This window comes from Ceratotherium simum, chromosome 1 (genome assembly GCF_057802395.1).
Source record: "Ceratotherium simum simum isolate JZ-2026a chromosome 1, ASM5780239v1, whole genome shotgun sequence".
Lineage (NCBI taxonomy): Eukaryota > Metazoa > Chordata > Mammalia > Perissodactyla > Rhinocerotidae > Ceratotherium > Ceratotherium simum.
The window spans coordinates 91,672,727-91,689,908 of NC_141900.1; positions in this window are offsets into that span (position 1 = coordinate 91,672,727).

Here is a 17,182-nt window from a genome sequence, read left to right on the forward strand (position 1 = left end):
CATAAAATTTTGGCATTGGGAAAGTCACAAGAGAAATATAAAATGACAAAATCTCTACCACAAAATCCTATCCTATTCTCTTTCTTAATCCCAGAAATTTTCACCAATGTTGGCTTTGAGCAAGTGACTAAAATCTTCTTTGTCTCTTTTCCAAACAATAAAGTGCTTGAGAAGGTAGCGTTCTCTTTTGTTAAAAAAAAAGTGCTTTCAGAAGACTTTATATGCAAAGTTATAAAATATAAATTCCAGTGGATCTTGAAATTCACTGGAAGTTTATATTTTATGGTTTACGTCGGACAGGAAAAAAAATGGAAGAGACTGAGTGAGAGAAAATACAAGCTATTGGTTAGATAGATCTTATAGGGGACTTAATTTCTTAAAAAAATATGGACTGACCTTTGCAAGGAGTTTACTGGTCAATTAATTCCAATGGACAAATTGAGTTGAACATAAATGGTGAACGAGAACACAGTTAAAACAGAAGTAAGGACAAAAAAGGAAATAAAGACATGGTAGCTAGAGGGAAGAATGATTGCTAGAAGAATAATTGGGTAGTATTGGGTTAATGTTATTGGAAAGTGAATTTCACCCAGTCACTGAAGTGCATCAAGGACTCCACCATAATGCCCTCTTGTCTGGCCCTCATTGTGTTAGAATTCACGTGATTGCTTTTCTGCCTGAATTTGGGTAGGTCACTGTTTATCAGTGATAATGACTATTGCTTATTATTGTCTAGTTGCTCTTGGGGATGTAGGAGATAAACCAGGACCAGAGGGAAAGCCAGAAGATTTAGGGTCCCATCTCAAATGAGGACCTCCAAACAGGATCCATATTCGAGATGAGAGGAAGAAGTTAGGGAGGAGGAGAAGTGTCAGATATTTCAGGAAGAGTTGGGAAGTGGTTTGCTACGGGGACCTCCACTGAGAGAAGGAGCTGGGGCCAGAGCTGGACCGCTGGGTGTCCTGGGACTGGAGCAGGTCTGGGCAGCACCGGGAGGAGGGAGACTCTGGACTTTCCAGTGAGCCAGCTGTGCACAGACTCACAGAATTTAGGCAGGAAAGGTTGAGGAATCTAGTCTAACCTCACAATTTTCAGTTGGAACTCAGAGAGACTGATGTATGCAAGCGAGACGCCTCTCTCATAAATTTCAGTGTCTCCTCTGGAGAAGTGGTCTCTGTTTTCTCTGAGACCATAGAACATATTTATTGGTTCTTTTAGGCATTCAGCATGACCTTAGGCAAGCAAGTCTGAAGTAGCCAGACATGAAGTGTCTCCCAGTAAGCTTTATCTCTGACGCTGTTCAACGCTGAGCACAGATATACATCAGTCTATATGCTTCTGGTATGTACTGCCATAAATCCTCATCTGCAGCACAGGAATTCTACAGCACTTCAGATGACCAGTCCAGGACTGTGTGGTGGCCAGAGCCTGCTGGGGGTGGGGCGAGGGGGGGAACAAGAGATTGTGGTGGGGAGGGAGAGATGACATGATGGGGTTGCCAGATTTAGCACATAAAAATACAAGACAGCCAGTTAAATTGGAATTTCATATGAAGAACGAATGATTTTTTAATACAAGTATTAAAATATTGCACAGGACATACTTATATACTGAAACATTATTTGCTGTTCATCTGAAATTCAAGTTTAACTAGGTGTCCTGTGTTTTATCTGGCAGTTCTTTCTTGAGACACTCGGCAGCAGAGAGGCCTGAATCCTTGATGATGGTAGTGAAGTTGAAGGCATCACGCTACCCCTATTTCAAATGGAAGGTGGCAGCCCAAGTCCTCCTCTCTCATACCTTCTCTCATCGCCTGGGGTTTCTAGAAGTGACCGGAAATCCTAATGCCTTGGGGAAGTCCAGGCAGCAAAGGAAGGAGAGAGAGGCTTTCGTACGTCACTGCTACAATGAATTTCTTTCTACAGTCCTCTTTTGTCTTGCTCCAGCAAGAGGAACAACATAGTCTTTAAGGATTTGAGGACAGAAGGAAACGTGGCTAGATAAAGCCGGCACACACTGTAGCATGTGTCCTGGGGAGATAATGGCTCTGAACCTGCTAAAATAAATGGTCTGCTTTGTTCTTGAATAATAATCAGCTGGCAGCTTTGTTCTCTCTTCACAGCAGCTGGATGAGGAGGTTCTGATTTCAGAGAAAAAGCAGTGACCTAGGGCTGACCATATTGGACAGAGGGGGAGGGGAAATTTACCACACCAGCAGCCCCCTAAATGGTGATACAGCCCCTCGCTGCAAAGTATTTCCCCACTGCCTGTTATAATACCCAAAGGTCTGCCATTAAGTCTTAAGGTTAATGACCTTCTCCTTAAAAAAATGCATATATTCCTGAGAAACACAACGTAGTAAAACATTATCCCTTTAGAATGAATTAGTTCTTTAGAGTCTTTCTAACTCCACATTTGGCTGAGAGCTGGGTCTTGGGGTTATTGGATCCTAGGACAGGTAATTCTCGTGACAGAGAGGTTGACCCACAGAGAATATGAAGAAAGCCAGACACTAAAGGGTCTGGGCAGTTCAGGAGAATGGGGAAAGGGGAGAGAGGGGAGGAACAAGAAGAGAGGAGGAGAGGAGGGACAGAGGAGGTGGGTGGGGTGAAGCTACCTGTCTTGCTCGCCACCATCTCTGCGGGGGCTCCTGTGAATGGAAGGTTCCCAACTTTCCAGACAAATTTGGGTTGGGCATTGCTGAGGTCAGGGCATCTGAATTCCCGTCCTGCTCTTTTGTTTGAGTCGGAACCAGTGAGTTCTGCTCGGTTCTCTTACCCCCTCCTCCCAAGTGCCAGGAGGACAAATGAGAGCACAGAGAGGGAAGGCTCTGCACAGCTATCGCTGGGAGGAATGCATGAGGCTGCAGGGAAGAGAAAACCCACATCCAGTGGCTTGAACCTTAAGGGGTTTCTTTTTTTCAAGTGACAGCAAGTGCAGAGTAGTCAGGACCACATGTCATCTGGGGTATACACAATATCTACCATCCTACAGTAAAGGAGGGCAAGGGGTATGGTCTCGGAATCAGTGTTAAGTAAGCTGCAATTCCCAGAAGAGAAATCACTAGAAAATATTCAGGATAGCCCTCGCATCCTGGGCCTTTCTCTTTGCCACCTGAAGAAAAGTCCACCACTCTGATGTGATTTCCAGCACCATTCATCTTGATGAGTGGCTGAATGTTTCATTTCCCCACAGATATCTGACCCCATCCAGGTGCCACCTGTGGCTGCCCCTCCATCTGAGAGGGTACCATGAACACTGAGGGGTTCAGTTTGGTGCACGGATCTTAGTAGATTCTCCGGGCACAAGATGACTTTTTTCCTGAGTCCCCCACCCAAAACCTACTTTACATGAGAGCAGTGGTCAGAACTCTTGCTCCCCCTATGCATAGAATTCTTACACCACCGTCAGTTCAGTTTCATTTTATTCCTGAGGACTAAAGCCTGGGAAAAGATACAGTGTGTGGCCTGAAGGTCAGAAAGCTTGGACTAGCTGGAGCAACACGTGCTATTTTCCACTGAGAATGCATCGTGCTGTCCTCCTCCCCCTACAAGGTCTGCAAGTCCCAGAGGCTTCCCTTGACTGGGTCTTGGCCAGCTGACTGAATATTTCTAATTCAGATAACAGCAGAATTTGGAGTATGATGAAGCTGGTTGCAAAATTCTCTCCTTGGATGGATGGATAGTTCATGGTATAAAGGAAGGTTGGGGTTCCTGTACCCTGACTCGAGCCAGCTGTCCTAGAAATGCACTTCTAGGTTTCAAAGGATAAAGAATGTTGAGCATGTTCTCTCCATGTGACAAAAGCTGCCTGATTTAGTAACAATAAGAACTTTGGAATCAGGAGGCCAGGAGGCAAGCCCTGGTTTCTTCTCTTGTCTATTGAATGGTGCTGTACCAGTACTTAAGATCTCCAAGCTTGTTTCCTCCTCTGTAAGATAGGGGGTAAAACCCTGGGTTGCCTCTCTCACAGGAAGGTCATGGGTATGAAAGCATATTTCAAACGCTGAGCTCTGACACAGCTGTAAGTAAGTATAGTTTTCTGATTGTGATCACAACTGCAGATAGAGAGAGTTGATTTCATAATCAAGAGGCAGCCCATTCGGCGACTCTGCCCCTATTGTCCCTGCTAAGACGGTGATTTCTAAGGCAGTGCCTTGAACGTAGTAGCTGCTAATAAGTGAAAGTGACGTGAATTAGTCCAAATGAACGGATGGCGAAGGTCCTCTCATCTCTGCTTCAGCTCACCCCAGGACTCGGGGTGCTGTGGTCCAGCCAGGCTGTTCAAAGGGATGGTCCATTCTGAGACATAACACATCACTAAGTGTGCCCATGAGCAGGGGCGGGGCACCAATAAGGCAAAGTCCCATTCAATAAGCCTCTTCTGCCCGAAAGGACATGAGAACCTGCTTCCTCGTGGACACCTTTATGTGTTCTAGCTCAGATCTTCCCCAGGAACTTTTTTTCACTACTACAAAGTATCTTTTAATTTCTGGTTAAAAAGAAAAATACTACTATAAAAAAATCCTTGGCTATCTCCAAAATGATCAAACGAAGGCAATTGTCCAGATGATTCAGGTCAAAACCTCGGTGGATGCGGGCGCCTGTGCCTTGATATGGGGTATGTAAAGAAACAATGGCTAATATTTATTGAGTAGCCACTGTGTATCAGACACTGCCTGAAGCATTTACACATGTTACTGCATTTAATTCTCACAATGACCCATTGGGATAAGTGCTATTACTATACCCACTTTACAGATGAGGAAACTGAGGGTCAGGGAGATCAAGGAATGTGCCCCTACAGCTAGGAAGTAGCAAGGCTGGGACTTAAACCCAGAACTGTCTGATTCCAAAGCCCATGCTCTTAACCACCATACAGTTATTTACCTCTTTGCCTTATTTTTCTCCCCAACATGTGATTTCCAATCAATCTAAGAGAAAACACAGCGCCTTTGCTCCCTAACTCCCCTTGTCTCCTTTCTTCCTTTGGGCAGCCCTGGGTTCAATTCCACAGTGAGGCTCTGCCACACGGAAAGGAGAGTGGGACTTGGTGTTGAGCTCTGACCCAGGTAGGCTTTGACGCTATAAGCAGACTGGCGTACTCTCTGGCAGTGATTATGCCCCCTGGCACTAAGGGTGCCGCAGATGCCCCTGGCAGTCCTTGAGAGGAGGGCAGAGCTTAAAGGGTCAGCGACAGGATGTTCTGTCACTATAGGGCGCTCCCTGAAGCTGGCAGGGGTCCTGCCTTACCATGCCAGCACTGTCTCCTCAGCCCCAACCCCATGGCGATCCAGGGGCGGAGCTGAAGTCTCTCTTCTCAGTTTCTCCTTCTTTGAAATGGGCGTAATGATGGGATACCAAGGGGCAAAAGCATGAGAACATGTATTTTGCCAATTGTTTTAAAAGGCTCAGAATCAACCCCATTCCTCCTCCCTCTGCAAGCTTTGCAGAGGTGCTCCTGGCTGCTCCTTCCCAACTCAAATCAGTAATGCAGTCACATCTCCAGGAAGTCGTCTTCCCTGAAGACCCAGGCTGGGTTAGGGCACCCCCCCACCCCCATCCCCCACCAAGCATTCTGCTCTCAGCATGCATTATTAGTGCATTAATGCTATTAGTGCATTTATTACCACTTTAGGTGTCAGTCTCCCCCAGACCCCCTGCTCCTCAAGGGCAGGACTACATTTCCTGGCATGTAGCAGATATTTGTGCATGTTTGTTGATCTGAACCATTAAACGGAGTTGAAGAAAAGATCAATATCCATATTAAAGGGTTGTTGTTGTTGTTGCCTTTAATACCCGACTCTACCACCTTTTAGGCAGAGCTATCCCTCAGAATTTTTAGATGTCTGTGGAAGTTTCCTTGCCCCATTCAGATCTCTAGGTCATGAGTTTGTGTTCCAGGGAACTCCAGGGAAAAAAATCATTTGCTTCTGCAAAGGCTAATGTCCACTGTTCTGATAAAGGATCCCAGCTGTGACAAGGAGATTATTTACTTGAAACTAATGAACAAAGCTAATTACTGCAGTATTTGGGCAGGGACAGAGTGTACCAGAGCAGGCTGCTGGCAAATGTTCCCAGCCCTCCAACTTGGCAACTGAGCCAGTGAGCCCACTAGACCTGCCAGTGCCTTTTGGTCTTCAAATCGCCTGTTCAATAGCAAACGTAATTTAAGATGGTAGTTTGGGGCTCAATTGTCTGACAGGAGCCAAGAGTGAATTTCTGTGGCTTGTTCTTTTGCTCTCTGCTTCCAATTTTTGTAAATATATAATAAACAGTTAAAGTCTGACTTTTGAGGGTGTGGGAATTGGCACCCACCCATCACTTCCACAACTTCATTCCTCACGACTCCTACATGGTTCCTCTCCTCCAGAACAGGAAACCTACTTCTTGTTCCTCGCTCACAAATGGCTGGTTCCCATGGCTAAGGCTTGTCTGCTCCATCCTCTGCCTGGACTCTGAACCACATCCTCCTAATGCAGTTAAGCTCACCTGCCAGGAAGTCCTTGCCATTGACACCACCTGACAATGTTCATGCCTTTATTTGGCATTCTGAGCTGCACTTGTACCAGACGCCAAATCCCATTATAATGAACTATGTGGGACATCAAAATTCTTTCCTTTTGGTGGAATTTTGTTAAAATTAGACCTGAGGAGAGGTAATAGTGGTAGAGGATGAGAATTAAATGTATGGATTAAATAACATAAAGTGCTTAGTCCAGTCCCTGGCACGATTTATATACATTTTTTAGACATTTAATTTCAATACACATCTTTAGGACATCTATTGTAAAGTCCAGTCCTGTTCTCTATACTGTATGAGAAAAAAAGCACATGCATAAACCATGGTCTCTGCTCTCAAAGGGTTTGCATTTTAGTGGGGAATGACAAGACACATGTGTGACAAGCTAGAAGCAGTCTTCATGTGATGCACAGGCTACAAGGAGAGAGATGGCATGGGGAGCAGGCAGAATGAGCGTTGGGAATTTAAGTGAGGCTAGGACAGCCATAGGTGAGGTTAATTGGAAAAGGCTTAATGGGGAAGGAAAGTCTGAAAGTGTAGGTACTATTTTTCCAGAGACTATTGGAGAAGGTACCCTAGGCATGAGGAAGAGGGTGCAAAAGCCCAGAGATGGTTACCATGGCAACAAAGGTTGCCATACACCTCTGAGGTGCAGAGTCTGATGGGTCACTGATAGGGTCTGCAGGAGCTGAGGGTATGATGGCACCTGGGCTTGGCTCATTAGTGCAACTGTCAGAGGCCCGTGCAATAATGACTTCTTGGGAGGGGTTGGTAGATGGTGGGTATTTCAAAATTCATGTAAGGAAAACATTGGTTTTCCTTGGAATTCAGGAGTGAAGAGCATTACCTAACTTAAGTTAGAAGCAGGCAGAGAAAGAGAGTCTCTGTGTTTGAGAGGAATGGGGCTGAGTTGTGTTCTGGAAAACAGCAGGTTTGGCCAAGGTGATGGTGGAGACAAGAGGTGAAAATGGCCTACATTGAGGGCAATTTAGCTCTAGGAATTAGTGCTTCAGAATACAAACCACAGAGGCTATACCTGGGAGCTCTGGGGCAAAAAAGAGTGGACACCCATTTTTTTTTTTTTTTTGTGAGGAGGACTAGCCCTGAGCGAACATCCGATGCCAATCCTCCCCCCCATTTTTTTTTTTCTTGAGGAAGATTGGCCCTGAGCTACCATCCGTGCCCACCTTCCTCTACTTTATATAGCATGCCGCCACAGCATGGCCTAACAAGTGGTGCGTCGGTGCGTGCCCAGGATCCGAACCTGCGAACCCCGTGCCGCCGAAGCGGAGCGTGCGCACTTAACTGCTTGCGCCACCGGCCGGCCCCTCCATTTTTTGTTTTTTTGTGCTGAATCAGCAAACACATGCTGTGCTTTGAATTCTTAAGGACAAATAAGGAATTGTCATGGATCTAAGTTCTAGAATTTTGTTTTTAAACTTACAATAGAGATATTTTTATCCCGTACAACTGGTCAAAATAAAAAAAGATAGAGGAATCAATATAAAAATAGGACCTACATAGCTTAAGCATTTGAATTAAAAACATAAAATGTACATTCATTCCCTAATATTTTAATGTTGAGTCTAGGGTTTTTCTTTAACTGTGAGTATGCTTATTGGAGTTATTTTCTTTCTTACATGAACCACATTCATAATGGATCAATAATGGCCACAAATCCTTTGCTACTCCTCCCATTGAGAGGTGGAATGCAATTTTCCTCTACTTGAATCTGGGCTTCCCTTAGTGATTTTCTTGACAAGTAGAAAGCAGCAGAAGTGACATTCTGTGATTTCCACAGCTAGGCTTGAAACTCCCTGCTGGGCTCTTCGGAACACTCTCTGTGTTCCAGAGGACAGTCCTAGCTAAGCTCAGCCTTCCAGCCATTCCCATGAAGATATGTGAATGAAGCCATCTTGGGTCCACCTTCATTGATACCACATGGAGCAGAAAAACTGAATGGCTGAGCCCTGTCGGAATTCCTAACCCACAAAATGGTGATATAATAAAATGGTGGTTGTTTTAAGCCACCAAGTTTTAGGATAGTTTGTTATGTAATAGATAACTGGAACTTTGTTTTAAAGAAGGGTGAATAGATGTTCACAGGGCTGGAAGAGACCTAGAGATCAGGTAGTTCAGCTCTCTAATGTACACATAAGAATTCTGAATGTTGTCCAAGACCTCCAGGAATTGACTGCAAAATGCAGTGATCGTACAGAAAGTGCCTGAGCCTCCCTATCTCAGCCTCACCTTTCCTGCCCTTGAAAGTGAAGGGTCTTCTCTCTTGCCTTTCCTGGATAACCTTGCTGGAAAAGTGCCAACAAGCAGAGTTCAATGTATAGATGGTCAGCCACATCATCTCGTCCATGTGAAGTTGTTCCAAGAATCTGTTCTCCAGTGGTTGTGTCTGCCTCCCCAGGCCTGGAGAGTCTCTCAGGTCAGGGACTGAATTTCCTGTTTGTCTGACTTTACTCCCCTTCCCATTCCTTCCATAGGGCCTATGGTGGACAGGCTCCCTCCAGCCTGGTGGGGGCAGAGCCCAGCTGAAGGAGAGCTCGGAGCTTCCTGCCTGAACACTAAGGCTCCCATAGATGATCCCATGACCAGGTCTGGCCCCATGGGTGGGCAGCCAGTGTGGTTGCACAGGACCTCGTACACAGAGGAGCCTTATGCTTGGTCTAATGCTCTGCTGTTGCATCTTGAAATTCTTAATGCTTTTTGAGCCAGGGGTTCTGCATTTTCATTGTACACTGGGCCCTGAAAATTATGTAGGCCATCCTGCCCATGACTCACACTGTGTGTGGTGGAGACCAGGAGCCAGGCCTGTTCCCTTAGAAGAGCCTGACTACCTCACTGAGGACCTGTGGGGAGGTGGGGTCACTGGAAAATGAATGCTGTAGTCCTGTTTCCCTTGTTAAAAGATAAATCAAGGCATATTAAACATTTTAAGGTTTATTTGAGCAAAAATCAATTGCATCAGGCAGCACCGGAAGTGGTTAGGAGCGCTCTGCTGACAGGAGTCAGGGGAAAGGCTTATATAGGGAAAGTGCAGGAGCAAAGAAAGGAAATGAGTTGATTGGCTGTAGCTTTAAGCCCACTTGGCTGTGTGTGATTGGTTGTCCTTAGCTTTTTGATTTCATAACCTTGAGGCATTGATAGGCTGAGGTTTTGGTTTGCTTACGTAGGCCACCACGGCATTAAAGCTGCCTCAGTCTAATGGCCTTCTTGTTTAATTAATTTGACACCTTCCATATGACAGACCTCCTTCCCCACCCCCCACAATTGACAAAATGACCCAGCTCTGGCAGGACTGACTGGGTGTGAGGGGTGCTTGGCTGGGAACTAGGTTGGAGGCAGACAGTGCCCAGCAGCTCAGGCCTAAAACAACAAAACCCAGAAGCCCCTCAGCCTTCCTTTGCTAGGAACCAAGCTGAGGAAGCTCCTTTCTCCACCAGCTGGGTTTTCATATAAGGAGAGACATGGGCAGTGAGGAGCAAGAGAGGTGGCAATAACTGGGGTGGGGGTAGGGGGAGTGGCAGGCATGCGCAGCTTCTGACAGACGGAAGAAATGAGGGGCTAAGGCCCCACCCAGGGCCTGGACCGAGGCCTAGGAAACTAGGGCAGGGGTTAAGGAGACCACACTCCCTCCTGCAGCAAATGTGAACCCCACTCTCTCTGGCTAAGTCGCCCCTCCTCGTGACAAACTGTTCCACACTTGGAAATCATTTAAAAACTCTCTTCTGCCTGCTCCCGGCTTGCTCTTCCACACACCTGCTCAAATCCAAACACAGCTGTCTCTGTGTACCAGCTGCATCTCAAAACCAAACAGGCTGGGTCAGAGGTTACTAGCTGATGAGTCTTGACTCTTTCTCTTCATTGTCCGAGAACAGTGATTCGCAAAGCCTGGTTCCTGAACCGGCAGCACGGGCCTTACCTGGTAATTTATTAGAAATGCTCATTTTTGGACTCCACCCCAGACCTTCTGAATCAGAAACTCTGGGGGTGAGGCTGGTAATCTGCAGTTTGACAAGCTCTCCAGGTGATTCTAATGATCACTAAAGTTTGACTGAAATAAGGCCCTCTTCCAGCACCCACAATTTCAGGGTTGACACCTGTGTGATGGATGGGGTATCATTTTTGCAAAGGACAACAGTAATTCTTTTTGTACAATACCCCTCCTCCACATAGACGTATACACACAAAAATACACAAAAAGGGGAAAAATGCTCTTCTTCTCATTCCTCCTCTATTTCACATCTGTTATCCGTGATTTGAGTTGTTTGAACAAGAGAATCAATGTTAGAATAAACTTGCTTGTAGGGTGTCTGGAAGGCAGGTGCAGCCTGCCACTCTTAAGGCAAGCTGAGAACAAACACAGCATACTGAGCCCAAATCAGCCTTCTGCTGCTAGAGACAGAGGTGGAATTTATGTTTTGCTGGGTTGATACCCCCTAAGGTGCTGCCTTACCTTGAGGCATTAATTAGAAGCAGCAGTGGCCCTCGGGCCTGCTGAGTTTCTATTTGATGTGATTGCCTGAAAGAGCTGAGATGGAAAACTAGACCTTTTGTTATTTCACACATTCTGAAAAGCTTTTTCGTAAAAGCCCCCTTCCAGTTTCTTATTTGCTGTCACATGTACCAGGGTAATTTTAAAAAGATTTATACAGGGCAAACAATTGGTAATATCTGGTTTTCCCACGTTTGCCACAGATTCTGAGATTCAATTCATGTCATCTCGGCCCCATCTCTTCTCTCTCACAGGGCCCTGTCCCTACCCAGCCATCTTCCCATTCACCACTGTCTTTCCTTCCCTTCCTCCCTGTGGGTCTCGCTCATTTTCCCTTGGGTCTTTCTAGAGATGTCCTAGTGTCTAGTAGTGGCTTGGAAGCTTGAACATTTAAAAAAAAATTCAATATAAAAGTGAAAATACCCACTTGAGATGCAGGTATTTTAATTTCATAATTGTATCCCCTGAATTGTCCTGATAGATCAAATGAAAGAGCTGCGGAGATTTTCTTGTGTTTCTCTTTATACCAAAATAGTCAACAGAGGACACACCACAGGCTGTGAGGTGTCAGCTGTAAGCTATTTGAATGACTAACAAGGAGCCGGAAAGGGGAGAGATGTGACTATCTTCCTGGATCTGCCACGTGTGTGGTGTAAATGAGTTTATGGGCTTAGCCCAGTGCAGCTTTTGGTTCATAAGTCTTAACTGTCTACTGTGTGGCACTCGCCTGCACAGCAGAGTATCCTTGCCCTGGGTTAACAGGAAACACATAGGACCTGATGTCTTCTGACATATCAAAGGGGTCTTGCACCGGGAGCTGTGGAGCTGCATTGATTGGACCAAGTCTCTCATTGCTCTCTATGTTGATTCTCTGGGTTTTCAAATCACGGCTTACTCTTTTTTTTTTTTTTTTAAACTTACTTAACTCCCTTTAAGCATAAAAGGGAATTTACGGGAAGAATACTGGGGTATCTCACAGATCCCAAGGCCAAGAACTACAGCTTGAGTTCATGAAGGCCTGGAACCAGGAAATGTGTGGAAAGCCATCAAGAACCTAGTTGGTTATTTTATCCTCACTTTTTTCTCTTTCACTTGGGGTCACCCAGACTCTTTGCTTCTTTCTCCATGTTTTATCTGTGCTTCTTTTTGTCTGTAGGCCAGCTTTTACTTCTTTGGCATGAGCATGAACAAACATGGATGCCACAAAATGGCAGACTTTGATCCCTAGTTCGAAGGGGAGCCTTGAGGATGTCCCAATTCCCAATAGCTGATAGCAAAGCTGATCAGTCTAGGTTGGGTCAGTTGTGACCGAGGCTGTGGAGAGGGACAGAGTCATGTGATACCAACATTACTGCCATGGTTCACTCCACTAGATAGGGATTTGTTTTGTTAAGAAAAAAAAAATTATCTCAAATTTGGAAATAAGGCAAAAGGAGAATAGCATGTCCTTTCAATGTCATACTGGAGCATTGTTTAACCACCTAAGAGTTCTTTAATTAGGGAATGTACCTTTATTTGACTCACTTTCTGCCACTGATTAAAGGCGCAGACTCTGTGAAATTACATGATAATTCATAGATTTTTGTCCAGTAGATATTCAAATGATTTCTCTCTGGAAAAAAATATAACCAATGGTTATAGTTTTATTGCCCAAAGTACATTAACTAGTTTTGTACCTAACCTAGCAATCTTATTCCAACATTTTCTTTCTTTAATGACTATGTAATCAATCCTTCATACTCTTCCTTTGAACCATCCCCTCTATCCTGCTGATTTCCTCATAGATGAGTTGAACATATCTTGACATATGTTTATTTTGTATTTGTATGAGAGTCATGATGTAACTTATTTAAAATTATATATTTTTTTAGTTCTCAGAAAAGAGGGAAGGAGGATTGGGTTGACACCTCGAAGGCATCTATTATATCTTCTTTTTTGGTTCCTGTAAATTTCTTGTTTTTTGATGGCTTCCACGACATTTTACCAATGATCTGGTCTTTTGCTTTAGTGAGAGTCTGCTGTTAGTAAAATTTTTAAGTTTTTATTGGTCTGAAATATATTTATTTCATCTTGTCTCTGAAAGAAACTATCATTGGATATACATTCTAAGTTGACTCTCTCCTAGGCCTTTGAAAATATTATTCCACTGTCTTCTGGCTTCCTTAGTTGCTGTTGAGAAGTCAGAAGTCAATCTAATAGCTATTCTAGCATAGGTAATTTTTCTTTTCTCTTTCATTGCTTTTAAGATCTTTTCTTTATCTTTGGTATTTTGTACTTTGATTATAAGAATCTTAATGTGGATTCTTTCTTATTAGCACATCTTGGAATTCATAGGGCTTTCTGATTCTGAGGATTTGTGTTTTTTATCAATTCTTAGAAAATTCAGTTAATATTTCCTCAAATATTACTTCTTCCCATTATTTATATTATTCCAAAATTCCAAGTAATTATATGTTAAATATTCTTACTCTATCTTCCATGTCATTTAACCTCTATTAATCATATTTTTTTTTCGTTGTGCTGTATTCTGGGTAATTTCTCCAAATCTATCGTCCAGTTTACCAGTTCTTGCTTTAGTGGTAGTTAATTCTCTTCTGCTCAATATACATCCAAAAAGGTGTTCAACAGTATATAATCAGGAAAATGCAAATACAAATTATTACCCTTTCATCAGAATGGCTAAAATTGAAAAGAAATATAATTCCAAGTGTTGATAAGACTGTGGAAGAGTAGCTACATTGGTGGTAGGAGTGTAATTTGGTATATCTCTTTTAGAAAAAAATTATTATTTACTAATATTGAAGATTCTCATACCCTTTGAGCTAGCAATTCTACTGATAGGTGGTTAATTAATAGAAATACAGGCACATATCACTAAGAGACTTATAAGTTTGTTCATAGCAACATTATTCATAATGGCCCCAAACTAGAAACAACTCAAATGTCCATTAAGACTAGAATGATAAATCATGATATATTCATACAATGGGGGAAATATAGCAATTAAAACAAACTCTAGCTATAAACAATAATGTGGCGGCATCTCACAAGCATAATGTCGAGTGAAAGAAACCAGATTCAAAAGAATATATTCTGTATGAATCCGTTTATAAACAAACAGAAAACCAAATCAAATAAATTGCAAAACAAAACTGTAGTGTTTAGGGGTGAACACTTAAGAGTTAAAACTATTAAAAAAGGAAGAGATAACCATAAAAGTCAGGATAACAGTTAGCTTTGTGGAAGGTGGGATAGTGTAGTGACTGAGATGGGACACTCAGGGTTTTCTGGGGGTGCAAGCAATATTCTGTTTTTCAACCTGGTTAGTGGTTACTTGACTGTTCATTTTGAAATAAATCATGGAGCTATATGCTGTTTTGTGAAACGTAAAATACTTTGATTTGTAAAATAATGAAAATACTACATATCTAAATTTGTGAGATGCAGCCAACATGGTATTTGAAGGGAATTTTATAGCCTTAAATGCTTATATTATAAAATAAGAAGGGCTAAAAATCAACTGAGCATCCAATTTAAGAAGTTAGTAAAAGAATGTTAACCCAAAGAAAGTAGAATAAAGAAATTGAGAAGAAATTAATGAAATAGTTCACATAAATATGGAATAAAATATAGAATAAAAATGATGATCAATACAAAGAATTTGTTCTTTGATATGACTAATAAAATTAACAAACTTTCAGAAAGATTGATAAAGACAAAGAAAGAAGATAGAAATAGTCAATGTGAGGAATAGAAAGGGAACATATAGCAGATACAGCAGAGATTACAAAGATAATAAGAGACTATTATGAACAAATTTTTTAAAATTATGTAAGTTTCAAGTATGCAACGTTATAATTCAACATCTGTATACATTGCAAAGTGATCACCCCCAAATATCTAGTTACCATCCATTACCCTGCAATTGACTCCCTTCACCTCTTATATCCACCCCCCAATCCACTTCCCCTCTGGTAACCACGATCTGTTCTCTGTATCTATGAGTTTGTTTTTGTTTTGTTTTTTAGATTCCACATATGAGCGAAATCATATGGTACTTGTCTTTCTCCTTCTGACTTATTTCACTTAGCATAATACCCTCAAGGTCCACCTATGTTGTTGCAAATGGCAAGATTTCATTCTTTTTCATCGTGAGTAGTATTCTATTGCAGATATATACCACATCTTTATCCACTCATCCATCGATGGACCCTTAAGTTGTTTCCATATCTTGGTTATTGTAAATAATGCTGCAGTGAACATAAGAGTTCATATATCTTTCCGAATTACTGTTTTCATATTCTTCAGATAAATACCCACTAGTGGAATAGCTGGATCATATGGTAGTTCTATTCTTAACTTTTGAGGAACCTCCATACTGTTTTCCATAGTGGCTACGCCAATTTACAATCTTGCGAAGAGTGTATGAGGATTCCCTTTTCTCCACATCCTCTCCAATGCTTGTTATTTCTCGTCTTTTTGATAATAACCAGTCTAACAGGTGTGAAGTAATTTCACAGTGTGGTTTTGATTTGCATTTTCCTAATAATTAATGATGTTGACCCTCTTTTCATGTGCCCTCTGTATGTCTTGGCCCTCTGTATGTCTTCTTTGGAAAAACATCTATTCAGATCCTTTGCTCATTTTTTGAATGGGTTGTTGTTTTTTTTTGTTGTAGAATTGTATAAGTTGTTTCTATATTTTGGATATTTACCCCATATGAGATGTATGATTTCAAATATCTTCTCCTATTCTGTAGGTTGCCTTTTCGTTTTGATGACGGTTTCCTTCACTGTGCAGAAGCTTTTTAGTTTGATGTAGTCCCATTTTTGTACTTTTTCTTTTGTTTCCCTTGCCTTTGGAGTCAGATCCACAAAAACCTCACTAAGACCAATGTCAAGGAGCTTACCACCTCAGTTTTCTTCTAGGAATTTTATGGTTTCAGGTCTTACATTCAAGTCTTTAATCTATTTTGAGTTAATTTTTGTGTATAGTGTAAGACAGCGGTCTAGTTTCATACTTTTGCATGTGGCTGCCCAGTTTCCCCAACACCATTTATTGAAGTGACTATCCTTTCTCCATTTTATGTCCTTGGCTCCTTTGTGGTAAATTAATTGTCCATATGTGTGTGGGTTTAATTCTGGGATATTATGAACAAATTTATGGCAATAAAACAGAAACTTAGGTGAAATGGACAAATTAATGGGAAAATATAACTTATTGAAACTTACTAAAATGAATAGTTCTGTAATCATTGAATTACTGAATCAAATAAATTGATTTAGCAGTAAAGAATCTTCCTGTTAAGAAAATGCCAAGCCTAGTTTTATAAGTAGGTTTCATCAGACTTCGGGAAACAAATTATTAAAACATTACACAAATTCTTACACAGAATAGAAAAAGAGAGAACATTACCCAGCTCAGTTTATAAAGCTAGTAAAAAATCTTCATACCAAAAGCAGATGAGGGCAATCTAGTCATGCGGCATATAATGACATCTCAATCAACCACAGATGGCATATACGACGGTGGTCCCATAAGATTAGTACCACATAGCCTAGGTGTGTCATAGGCTGTACCGGCTAGGTTTATGCAAGCATACTGTATGATGTTTGCGTGACGACATCGCCTAAGGACGCATCTCTCAGAACGTCTCCTCGTCGTTAAGTGACACATGACTGTGTGAGAAAGGAAAATTGTAGGCTTATTTTACTCATGAACATAGATACAAATATCCTAAGCAAAATATTAGCAAACTGAACGAACAATGTATAAAAAGACAACAAATCACGACTAAATTGGAACTAGGGCTTATTCCAGAAATCCAAGGCTGGTTCAACATTTGACACATTTGACTTATATAGTTTACCACATTCATGGAACAAGTGAGAAAATTCACATGACTTTCCCTCAATAAAAGTGGAAAAACTGTTTGGTAAAATCCAACATCAACTTATGATAAAGAGTCTTAGCAAACCAGGAGTAGAAGAGAACTTTCTGAACCTGATAAAGGACATTTATATATAAAAAATAACTTATAGCAAATGCTACACTTAATGATGAAACAGAAAAAGCAGATCCTTTAGAAAGCAGAAACAATACAAGGATTTCTGCTTTCACCACTTCCTAGCCAGTACAATAAGGCAAAAAAAT